The 12323-nt window shown below is 41.6% G+C and overlaps 1 protein-coding gene across 2 annotated transcripts in view; it reads right to left on the bottom strand.

Annotated features, from left to right (window-relative positions):
• Positions 1-12323, bottom strand: part of LOC133344908 (uncharacterized) — an 842858-nt gene that overhangs the window by 818525 nt on the left and 12010 nt on the right. The window contains exon 2 of one of the 2 annotated variants that reach the window (XM_061555235.1): positions 6011-6219. The gene's annotated coding sequence lies outside the window, so the exon portion shown is untranslated. Of the gene's footprint in view, positions 1-6010; positions 6321-12323 lie in introns of those variants that run through there. The other variant, XM_061555236.1, reaches the window with a different exon arrangement.

Genomic DNA, 12323 nt, shown 5'->3' with positions numbered 1-12323 from the left:
CTACCCACTCTCTTGAAATCATCACTTACCTTTGACCCTAAATCCCTGAATTGGTGTGAGCATGTACAGAGAAAATAAAGGACTATCGTTGATATTATATGCTGGTGATATAAAAGAATATGTTCTTGGAAAGTAACATTTCTAATAATTTCAAGAGAGACCAAGGACTACCATCATTATAATGCATCAGTATTTGAATACCATTCGAAATGAAAATGCACTACAACATTAAAATAATCTCCAACCTGGTTGTTTTGCGGATAGCATAGGAGACTTACAATTGGAAGTTACAAGTCTTAGTCGTGGTCGGGGCTGGTTGAAAGAGCCGATAATTGCTCTAGGTTTCATAAATTGAGTACGACTTAATGGGGCATCAACAGTGGTTGTCCTATGTCGAGAATCGTTCTGGCTGCAGAAATGTGTAATTGCCACATTTGGTTCCTACCAATCAATAAACGCATATAATTAAGCCGACACAGCTATGCTCACCAACGTGTAATTTTCATATGGATGCAAAAGGCTGGTTGATGTTAAATGCTGAGCAGTGGGGCATAGCGAAGGCCAGAGGTTAACAGACCGTGTGTTCAATAATAACAAAAACAGGACAAACGAATGGAAACACTAACTCTGCTGAACATAATTTAACTGATTCACGAGGCATAAAATTGGACAGTAAAACCGCGTCAACATTTACTGGAATTGAAATCTGATAACCTATTTCCAATTCAACCATAAAAATATACTTTTAAGAATATTGTGCATCTTCAAAATGTGTGCCTCGTGTTATTAATCTCTAAAAGAGTTAGGTGCATAAATGCGACTTTTTTTTATCTTGGATGAAGTACTTTACTTTTGATCGTGACTTTTCCTTCACCACTTCGCTTCAAATTAAATACTGGATAATGCAGGATGTTTTTTTTTTAAATCAGTGATCATATTCATATTCTTGGGTCTTTCGGTAAAGTAACGTAGATAGGTTCAAAGAAAATAACAAAAAAATAACAAAAAAACTATGACGTTTCGATCGCTTCACAAGCGATCGAAACGTCGAATTTTTTTTTAACCTATCTACGTGACTTTACTGAAAGATCCAAGAATATGAATTCCTGTAGTAATGAAAGCTTTAAGTCAAGATTTGATCATATCCACTTAGTTGCTGGATTAACAGCAGAATTGTTGTGTGCATTTTAAGACTCAATCCAACCACTCAGTGATTTTCAGGATTATAATGGTAAATAACAAAATACATATTGCAGTACACATAGTACAGTGATGCTAAATAACAAAACATGTACTGTGATACACATACGAAAACACAATAACACGCACATAGAAAGAGGCTACGTGATGGCATTTAGATGTAAACACAGCAAGTAGGGAGGGGTGTTGATCTGTCAAAACTGACCTTTGAGTGTCTTCTTTGATTGCTGCTAATTTTCTTTAATTATCTGGACATCTCCAAATTGGGAATAGGACAAACATCCCCTCCTAAAAACTTCTGAAACACAGGATTTTTCCGTATTGAAAATTATTTTTTAATACTGACATGTTTTACCAATGATGCCACAGTTGTTTATATCGGATGTGAAAAAATATCCTAAGCAGAGTGCAAGCTCATCTCAGAGAAGGACCCAAGAAGATGACACCAGAGAATTACCCTGGAGGCCACTTCAATAGGCCTCTCTCAACACTGGTCGATGCTCCTTCATGCTTTGTCGGGTAAGGTTTGCACATACAGGGCATCTGCTACACGCAAATTAAAGTGTCACCATTGTCAAAAATGCACGATACGGTTCTTATCTCAATTGGAGGCCCTGAGCTAGAGGGTGGGAATTCCACAGTTTTATTGGAAGGCTCCAGTCTCTGCATAGGATGACTATTCTATTCTATTTAGGATTTATACAGCGCCCTTTCCAGGCTTCTACCAAATAGTTCATATTTGTATCCACACCAGATGGATTATAGATCAAAGCGCTCTATTCAACAGATACACATTTTTAAACTACTGTATTTATCACTTTTAGTCTCGATTCCATGAGGGCCAATATTAAATTATGTCGATCAGTAAAGTTCAATAGCAAAAATGAATGCATCACTGAATTACATCATGATGCTAAACACACAGCCACAACATTTAATGCATTGAATGTGCAGCAGAGGCTCTCAAATGCATTCAGACACATTCATAATTTCACCAACTGGGGTCTGTAAACCAACACACAAACCAAACCATGTCCTGCTACTTTGCCCTAGGGAAACATCAGTGCAATCGGGTAGTCATTCGTTTATTTTGCGTGAAAGGGTTGTCATATGTCGTGGAGGATATATTGTCAGGGTGAGTATATTTTTACGTATTAGGTTATGCTGCTGACATGTGATCTTTTCATAACACTTGAGGCTTGGTGAGCTGTTAAAATCCTATAACCTCACCACTAACAGTAATCATCTCTCTCCCTTGCTTCAGGCCATTGGGTATTTCATATATATATCTCAATTATAACATTAGTAATGCAGTGAATTACAGCACTATATGAAATATATATTGCTCATCATAACTGGCTGGGTATCTTGAACCAGAAAGTGGGGACTTCCAATTCCAGTTAAAGTCAACTAAATCAATTATACCCCTGGAGTCTATATATATTGTGTTTAGTTTGTTGTCCTTCCCGCGGACCTCCGATAGCATGGTTGCATACATGTCATGCGAAAGAAGTTCAACATACATAGATAATAATCATTATAATAAGAATAACGTGAATTATGTTACCCAGAATAGCCTTCTTGAGTCTTAATATATTTTTGTTTAGAATACTGCATTGGGATGTTGTGTTAATGCAATTTAGAAGTGTTTCTAAATGTGGGAGGAAACCTGAGTACCTGGAGAGAAATTGGGCATTTGAGGGAATCACAAAGCTTTTCACAGATGAATTCAATAATGCATGTGTTGTACTGCTTACTTTTGCACTAGGTTATAAGTATGCACCACCAGACCCGACTAACATATCGGGGAAAGTAAATATCAGATGTCTTGTTGAGAAACTTGGTCCCACCATAGGAATGTGGAATTTGCATCACGATCTCAGGATTGCCAATGGGAATTCATACCACATAGTGCTTTTCTTCGATGTTAACATTCACTATCAACTTTCACTATTGCTATTACTTGTTATTGATAATTGGCTGCATGGATGTGAAACTCGTATAATTATAATTTATGCATTTAGGTTGTGAGTTCTGACTATAGTGCCACCTGGCAAGGTAAGGTGTGTATCGAGTCAAAAGGCAACATTTGATTCATGCACGGACAGGCACTGAGTAGTATCCATTTTGTTGACAGCCTTGAACCATTTGTGGAAAATTCACGTTCCAATGGCAATGGCTGCTCTCTACACAGGACGCCCAATGTTAACTTGGGAAAATTAGTAATTTTATTGACCTCAGTAGGATGACGGGCTGAGTCGACCTCCAACCTGGATTTCAACTCAAGATATTTTATTTGTCAGTCAAGCACTCGTACCACAGCTACACGCCAGATAAGAGTCAATTATATGACAAGCTTTTATTGAATTTTAAACGTACATCAATATATATATGACAACATATATGGTAAACGATCTTTATTTGTTGAAAATCTCTTTTGACTACTGCTTCATCAAAGTGAATTAATTTGTCAAGTTACTTTTTATTTTGTTTTTTACTCTCCCAGCTCTCAGAGCCCGCGCCGTTCGATCCACAAACCAGCACACCTCACGCCAACTCTGGAGCCTTGCGTCTACTGTTCTGCCAAACTGATTATCACAGCAGTAAATTGAGGCCAAATAGCATTATCTGTCTCATCAAGGACGTCCTGATGTGTGCCCGTTCCCCAGTGATGGCCTCAGCTGAGGCTTTTGTTCACGATAATCACATTTTCTGTGACTTAATGTGCAGCAACGATCCATCTGCAAGGCCGTTGCTAAAGCAATCAGTCGTTGCCATGGTCACTGAAACAAAACAAATGATGGAATAAACGATACGAGCTTGTTCAAATGCTACTGCCGGCCTTAATGTAATAATTGGTACAATTGAGAGTCACTAAGTGTTGGTAAGGGTTGCTTGAGAGGGATGACTGATTACATTATGTAACACAATTTTTGCTCCTAGGTAGTAAGTGTTATTTCGTAATTGATTATGCCGAAAAAGTATATAAAATGGCTATTATTCCCCACAAACTTTGCTTTTGTGACCAGGACAGTAATATTTTGAAATGTACCTATTTTCAATGAGAAAACGGGTGAATTCGTGTATTTTCGTTCACATAAAGTGAGAATAAAAAACATGAATCAAAATGAACATGTATTTATACGAAATTAATACAAATATGACGACAAAGATTTAGAAGTGAGTAGTTTTTCGAGATTTACGATCATACTGTAAATCACTTTCACGAATCAGCCCCCAAATGTAGTCTCCCATCATGTTCTCATTATACTGTCCGTGGTAGCGGCGTTCAAAGTCCAGTATATCCTGGTGGAAGTACTCGCCTTGCTCCTCCGAGTACGCTCCCGTGTACTTCTTGCATTTATCAAGATGAGCATCAAGGATATGGACTTTGAGGAACATCCTACAGCCCATTGTGCCATAGTTCTTTACCAGAGTCTCAACCAGCTCCACATAGTTTTCGACCTTGTGATTGCCCAGGAAGCCACAAACCACTGCGACAAAGCTGTTCCAAGCCGCTTTCTCCTTACTAGTGAGCTTCCTGGGGAATTCATTGCACTCCAAGATCTTCTTCATCTGTGGTCCGACGAAGATAATGGCTTTGACCTTTGCCTCAGACAGCTTAGGGAAGAAGTCTTGAAGGTACTTGAAAGCTGCCTACTCCTTATCTACAACTCTGACAAATTGTTTCATAAGGCCCAATTTGATGTGCAGTGGTGTCATCAGCACCTTTTGGGGGTCCACCAGTGGCTCCCACTTGACGTTGTTCCTCCCCACAGAGAACTCGGTCCGCTGTGGCCAGTCCCACCTGTGGTAGTACGCCTTGGTGTTCCTGCTGTCCAAAAGGCAAAGATAGCAGGAAAACTTGGTAAGACCGCCTTGGAGACCCATTAGGAATGCCACCATTTTGAAGTCTCCGATGACCTCCCAGCCGTACTCATCATACTTCAAGGTGTCCAGTAAGGTCTTGATGCTGTTGTAATCCTCTTTGAGGTGCACCGAGTAAGCCAGGGGAAGAGATGGGCACTTGCAGCACGGTTTTGAGGCTCCTGGATGAGCTGTCAATGAAAAGGCGCCACTCATTCTGGTTACAGGCGATTCCAATTTCCACGAACAGACTGGTCACATTGTGGCAGAAGCAGAGCCCATCTTTACAGGTGAAGAAGCTGCAAAAAGGTTGGTGACACTTCCTCGGATCTGCGACTTGCACACTTTCATCCAACAAGTTCCACTGCTTGAGCCAAGATGTCAAAAGCTCGGCATTGGACTTGGTGAGACCAAGATCTCTGACCAAGTCGTTGGGGTCTTTTTGGTTGGGGTAGTATGGATTTCTCTCAACTCCACCTCTGAAATTGTCATCTGGATCTACAATGTCTTCCTCGCTCTCTGACTTGCTGCTCTCTTTTAAAGATAGCTGCTCTCTCTCCAGGAGGAGTGGGTACGGAGAGCTAATGGCAGTGTGGCACCGGGGCGATGGATGACGTGATAGCAGGTGAATTATTGCCAGTCCGATGTTTGGAGGGGTCCACCATGCAGAAGTAGCAGTTGCTTGAGTGATCAGTGTGTTTCCGCCAAATTCTTGGGATAGCGAACTTCATGGCTCTCTTTTCCCCTCTGTAGCATCCTACAAAAATACTTTTATTTCACCCATGACAAATGTGTAAGAGATTCTCGCAACATTTTTCATGTCTGATATATTTTTTCAATAACATTGAAAATTGTAAAACATTCTAAAATGAAAAGTTTTACAATTTAAAATTTTAAACAAATTTCATGACATAAAATTCCGAGCAACAATTATCCATCTTACCTTCCAGAGTTTTTTTTGCATTGCTCGCAGGTTAAATGAGGTGCCCAGAGTTTGTCTTGATCCCTGACAGGCATGTCAAAATGTGCCTTTTAGGCCTCACACATCTTTGCAGATGCTTCCACAGAGTACTTTTTCGCCCTTGTCTTGAGAAAGTGGCCGCAGACATAGCAAAATGTGTTTGCCGGATGCTTGCAGCCTCTTGATTCCATCTCAGAAAAATTACAGATATGTATCCACTTAGGCAGCTGGAACTTAACTGAACTGGTGGGCTTAAGGCTGGAAAGTTCTAGAATGTTCTAGAAGTTACTCCAAGTTTACTCAGCACTGAATCTATCTGGAATGTTCTGGAAAATAGGTATTTTTTTAAATATCACTGTCCAGGTCACAAAAGCAAAGTTTCTGGGGAATAATAGCCATTTTCTGTACTCTTGAGGCATAAGCAATTAGGAAATAACACAATCCAGGAAAAAAAAAACATGTTACACAGTGTTATAACTTGCGGCTGTAGTGGTAATGGAATGTAATACTATAGTAGGCGTTTTCAAAGGAAAGTAATCTGAGTACTCGATCACTTTCATTTCGCTTGAAACATTCTGCTTGTTTAAAACAAGTCATAATTGCATTCTATTGTGATTAAGTAATTGGCATTGTAGCTTGAACTACAGTTTACACATTGCCATCAGCTGTCTTGCCACTTTTTAGTGGCATTTTAAATAACGTTTTACTTTATGTTAAGTTTGGAATATCGTTCAACGTATTCAACTGGTACTTGTTAAGTAATGGTAACATGCTTACAAAATGCAAATCGAATAATAATACACGATTGTCAGAATCTGCCTTTGGTAATCTGAGTACAGTGACGTGTTACTTTGCGATGTGTTGCTCTCCGACACGGCACATGGCACCGCTACCAACACGTAGAGCATGTGAGCATCGCACACGAAGAGGTGTGGACTGGGCGATTCGGCACAACGTATGCATTTCCATCTTAAGCTGGTCCTGGAGATGGACCACCACACTCACCCCAATTTAAATTGTTTCCCGGATCACTGAAGTTGAGATGTAAGTTGGGCCGATTACGAGTTGGCACAGTGCCAGTCTGGCATACTGAGCAAATGCCTGGTTGCTCAATGGCTCAGTTCAGCCCTGACTATGCAACATGTCCATTTACTATTATTTTACCCAAGAAAGCCTCACTGAGTCTGAGGACATGTTTTTCTTGTTCCAAAGGGACCTAAATTGTGATGTTCACCAAATTTCCGAATGAGTCAACAACACCAAGACTTTGCGATATACTGGATTACCTGGAAAAAGTCCACACACACAACGTTGCATTGCTCAAAAAGCAATAAGGATAGGTCAACAACCTTCTTGATTTACTGTCACTGACAACCCCCAATTTATGCTTTTTGGACTATAGTGGAAATACCTGTTCATAAAAAACACGTAATAAATCCAGAATGGCATATGAAGAGGTGGTGTGGTGGCCAGCAACTGTGTCCAAGAGGCTACCCCTTGTCTCCCTAGTGCTTATATTTACACACCACACTGGGTACTCCTTTAAGACTAAGTTGACCTAGGAAAGGCATATAACTGTTTTGTATACCGATTACAACGGATTTCTGCATGCCAGGAATCCACCTCAGGTTGTTGGGAATAGTAGCGCAGCTCACTGACACACGTGGCATGCACATACGGGAATACGTGCACACTTCTAAGCCTCTCTCTTTATGCATCACCTGCAACCAGGTGAAATCCTAATCCACATACACAATGCGACAGGTACATTATACAAGAAATACTTCTCACCTGCGCAGCAGAGTAGATGAGTGGATGAACTTGAGTGGAATGAGTCATGAATGGTAAATTAACAAAAAGACGCAAGGGTCGGTGTGGCATAATTCGCTTAGAGAGTGTTTTATTTTCTAAGGACTGGGTGTGTGAATGGGTAGTTTAAAATATGAGAAGGCTTCTTGCATTTATGGATGAGACAAGTAAAATTGCGTAACATTCGAGTGCGTGCAGAACTCATATTTTTTATAAACGTTTATTTTATAAACATAGCCAAGTCAAAGTGAGCATTTATATCCTTGCTTAAATGTACAATGCGGGCAGTATGTATCCCTATCGGCAGCCCTGAATTACTAGTGTAAGCTATGATTATTTCAATTAAAATATTTCAATTGCGAAATCCCTTGAGATGGAACATCTCGTTTGCAAGGTTGTCGATTGACACATACATTGCAAACCTGTACAGTGGTGACGTACCATTTTTTACATATAAATTATACGGAATGCAATTATCCAGTGAATATCACACTCAGTCAAAGACGTACACAGTATATTGCTACATAAATAATTCAATTGGGCACACCGCTGGTTCATGTCGGAAAAATATATAATAGGCAACGTTTCAGGCAATGACCCTCGTGTTGAGTATTTCGTTTTATTTGTGCACCACAAACAATGCAGCAGCATAACCAAAGGATCGGTTCCTACAGATTGTAGCCGAGTTATAACAGTCGCAAATTCCACCACTCGGCATTACCACTGTTGAGGAATCGGCATCGCAAAACATGTTACACATTTTGACTGATTAGAGGGATGTTTTGGGAATTTGTATTATCAGCTTTGTTCACGTGAGCACGAACTAAAAAAGCGACAAAAAATAATCAAAAGTCAAACTAAAATACAGCTGCATACAAAAAATACAGCTGCATACATTATCTAAAACACACAAAAAAGCATAAACTTATTGCAAGCACAACTCAAATTTACAACATACGTAACTGCATGCTGATTGCCTTAAAATTGCTCAAAGCATCGTGAGCTTTATGAATTTCGCATATGCCGTATATTTTTGACTGAGGCTTTTGTTATCTAGCTGGCAAGTTATGTTTATTTTTCACTTCTCCAGAAGAAGCCGCTGTGAACACCGCTGCTTGGCACGCTGCAAGCACGAATGTTTCACTAAAGCTGAATGGATTAATCAATGTATGCTGCAGATATGGCCTGCTGGCAGGCCGTGCGACTGCATTCCCGAACGCGCAAGCGTGTACCTGTCTGTGTGGGACTGTGGGTTCCCTTGAAGGAACACTGCATTCCTCCCGGGGGCATGAGGCAGGGGTCAAAGGGAGGAATTTAAGATTGGGGTGGTTGTTGGCAGTGGTGTATCTGAGAGAAGGTTCCATATTGAATCTCGTAGCCAATTAATCTCAATGGGGTTTTCATTTTAATTTTTACTTTTGGTGAAGCGAGGTGTGGATTGCTTCGTCACGTAAGAGTGGCATCTCATTTGTTTCGTGTTTTTTTAAATAATCCGTGCTGTGATTTAATGATAATTGGGCATCACTAAGATTATTGTGGCCCAGGATAGGTGTTAATTAGGAAACACCTCAAAACAGCAAGCATATGCTTTTAATCAAGATATTGAAGTATGCGCTATTAATATGTAAGGCACAGAAAGCATCACCATTGTTAAATTATATGAACAAGTGGTCTTATTCTTCATACATAATCGTGTATATGACGTTGGTGTATGGATGGTGTGTGCGTGGTACAGTGGTTATCTCACTGTTCAATGCTTTCGCAAACTGAGTTCCATACATGGATACGCACTTTCAGTGGCAATTGCTGTCTAAACCTGTCTTAGGCCTCCAGCAGGTCAACTCAGACTTAAATTAATACATGATACAGATGACCAGGCATAATACTACCCCCTCCCCCTCATTTGCTGGTCAGCCTTCATAGGTGCATGCTAACAGCATGTGTATAGTCACTATAAACTATGTGTTATGAATTATATTTTGGATATTTCTTAATTTGCAATCTTAGTATTTCTTTCAAATCCCAGTCAAGAGTTGATTTATCTATCAACCATCTGGGGCCTATTGTGAGGAGTAAACGGTGGTTTTCCTATAGGTGAAGTAAGGTTCACATCATGGGGATGTGGAAGTTCCACTGCTGCCTCAGGCCTACTAACAAAAGAAAGCACAGGCTCGTGCACATTTCAGTCTTCCTGAATGAACATATTTCATGTTCAATATTCCTGTGAATCTCATTAATTTCAAACAACACACAGGAACATGTAAAAAGCACTCGGCTTTTGTGCATTATGCAAAAGCCAAATTCATTTTCTTAAGAAATGCATGATGGTCCTCTTATGTTAGGAATTTCATTGCAGATAGGCAAAGCTCCCACACAAGCTCTTTAAAAAGGACACATGGATGTTATAGCAAGTGTATATCACTAAACATAAGCACATCCTGAGATTAAGAGACGTAAAACGCAAGTTACCTTGCGTGCGGTAGAGCAGCTAGCTGATGTGCTCTTGCTTCAGGTGCAACTCATTACTGATTAACCATTAATTGCTGATCTATTCTTAAGTTAGCCTAATATTTAATTATGAATCAAAATCTTACGCTTTGCTCAGTGGCACAGAAAAGAAAGTGTTTAAGCTCAACCCCCTGCCTGATGCAAAGGTATACTCAAAGCCATGGCGGCTGGAGCTGTTGGTGAGTGAAGGCTCCACATAGCTACAGTGGGGGGGTCAGTCTCCCCAAAGGAGTCTCATTCTTCCTATGGCCGATGTTGATGGAGAGCAAGAACTGCAATTTTACATTGATATGGTTTAGCAAGACATTTGCGTCAAGATGCCTCCTTCGTGTTTGTAAATCGGGCATCGAGTCGTTATCTGTTCCATGTGTAGGACTCGTACTCGGCTGTATTTCTGTTCTCTTTATTTTCCGCTCAACAGTCCACCTCCGCCGCGCCACCGCTCCGCGTCTCGGCGCGGCCTCACTCCGCTCCGCGTCTCTCTCTGCAGTGCCCCCGCTCCGTGTCTCTCCGTGCCCTCACTCCGCATCGCTCCGCGTCTCTCTCTCTCGCCGCGCCGCGTCTCCTCCGCGTCTCCCTCTCTCTCTCTGCAGGTCTGTCGACTCCCCTGCTATTCTACACTGCATCCTTCAGATGCATGGCTACCCCTGTTCGCACACTGCGTTCTCGCTATCACTGTCTCTCTATACTCTACTCCGTCTGTCGCCGCTAACCCACTCTATCTCTGCTCTACTACCGTCACCGCCTGCTCTGCGATTCCCCGGGCACCGTCGCTGCAGCTCTATCCAAGACGCCGACCAAGACAAGACGACCCTCTCTCCGTCGCGCCGTGGCTTATATCCCCACACCAATTAATCCCCATTAATTATCTCAACCCCCCACTTATCACTCGCCCCCTGGCCCCCGTCTCACGTGACCTTGTTATTGCCGCCAGAGCGACGCCAGCTAATAACCAATTACCCTCTTAGCCAATCGCTGGCCTGTGTCCCCCCCGGCTACCCCGAACACCTGTCTCAACACTTAACGACCCTCTCACCTAATGCCACAACAACAACCGTGTCCTCACATACACCCCACTGTACTCTGCTCGCTCGCATAGCAACAATGGAAGAGAATGCGTGGCGCGCTATAATTCAAGTCCTACACATGGACTGTTCTGGGTGACCACCGGAGGTTTTATAATTTTCCATTTGTTCCTCAAGTATCCACATCTGCCTTTCCAAAGACAAAGGAGAGGTATGCAACTAAGTTGGGGCCCTGAGCAATGCATGTAAATTCCACATTTCTCCTGAGGACAACCACTCTTCGTTGATTTATAAATATGGTACTCAATTTGTCGACCTCGAAAAAATGATAAAATTGGCTGCGTTGATTCCAATTGGGATTTGACATTGCGAACTTCTGTTTGTGAGTGAAGAGATTTAATACCAACTCCGCTTAGCCAGATGGGAGGTAAAGTGGCCAATTCAAACATCATTAAAGAGGTGGCTTGGACATTCAGCAACCCCTCCTAATTGTGTTCCTCAGCATGGCAGCAGAACGTTAAGCCTGTATTTGTGTGCACAGTCATGAACACTCTATGTTATGCAAGAGCGCGTGGCATGGCATGTACTTTTCTGCTGATGAATGCTAACCAGCTGTATTTAGCTGGAAATCGTCCAACAACCAATCCATCCTTGACAAGGCCTTCTAGACATTTAGTGAGTGAAAAGGCGAGGGACCATGCATGTAAGTGAGTTAGCGAGTGAGTGAACAAGAAAATTACGCCTATTTTCCAACGTACAACTAATCCATGCCAGGGCCATGCCAAACCAGACTTGCTCGGCTCTTGAGGCGTCAAGTTGTTTTTTCTCCGCTGCAGAAGCCGATCCGTGCATCAAATGTCTCATTAATGTGAAAATACGCATATAGATAACGTGATGACGCTGTTTCCTCACGGTGCAGTGATTGATGTCACATGCAATGAACACGTCACTAG

The sequence above is a fragment of the Lethenteron reissneri genome, chromosome 20 (genome assembly GCF_015708825.2).
Source record: "Lethenteron reissneri isolate LAM-NWPU_2019-01 chromosome 20, ASM1570882v1, whole genome shotgun sequence".
Taxonomy (NCBI): Eukaryota; Metazoa; Chordata; class Hyperoartia; order Petromyzontiformes; family Petromyzontidae; genus Lethenteron; species Lethenteron reissneri.
Note: the sequence above shows the minus strand (reverse complement) of the source record. Positions and strands in the feature narration are given on the sequence as shown.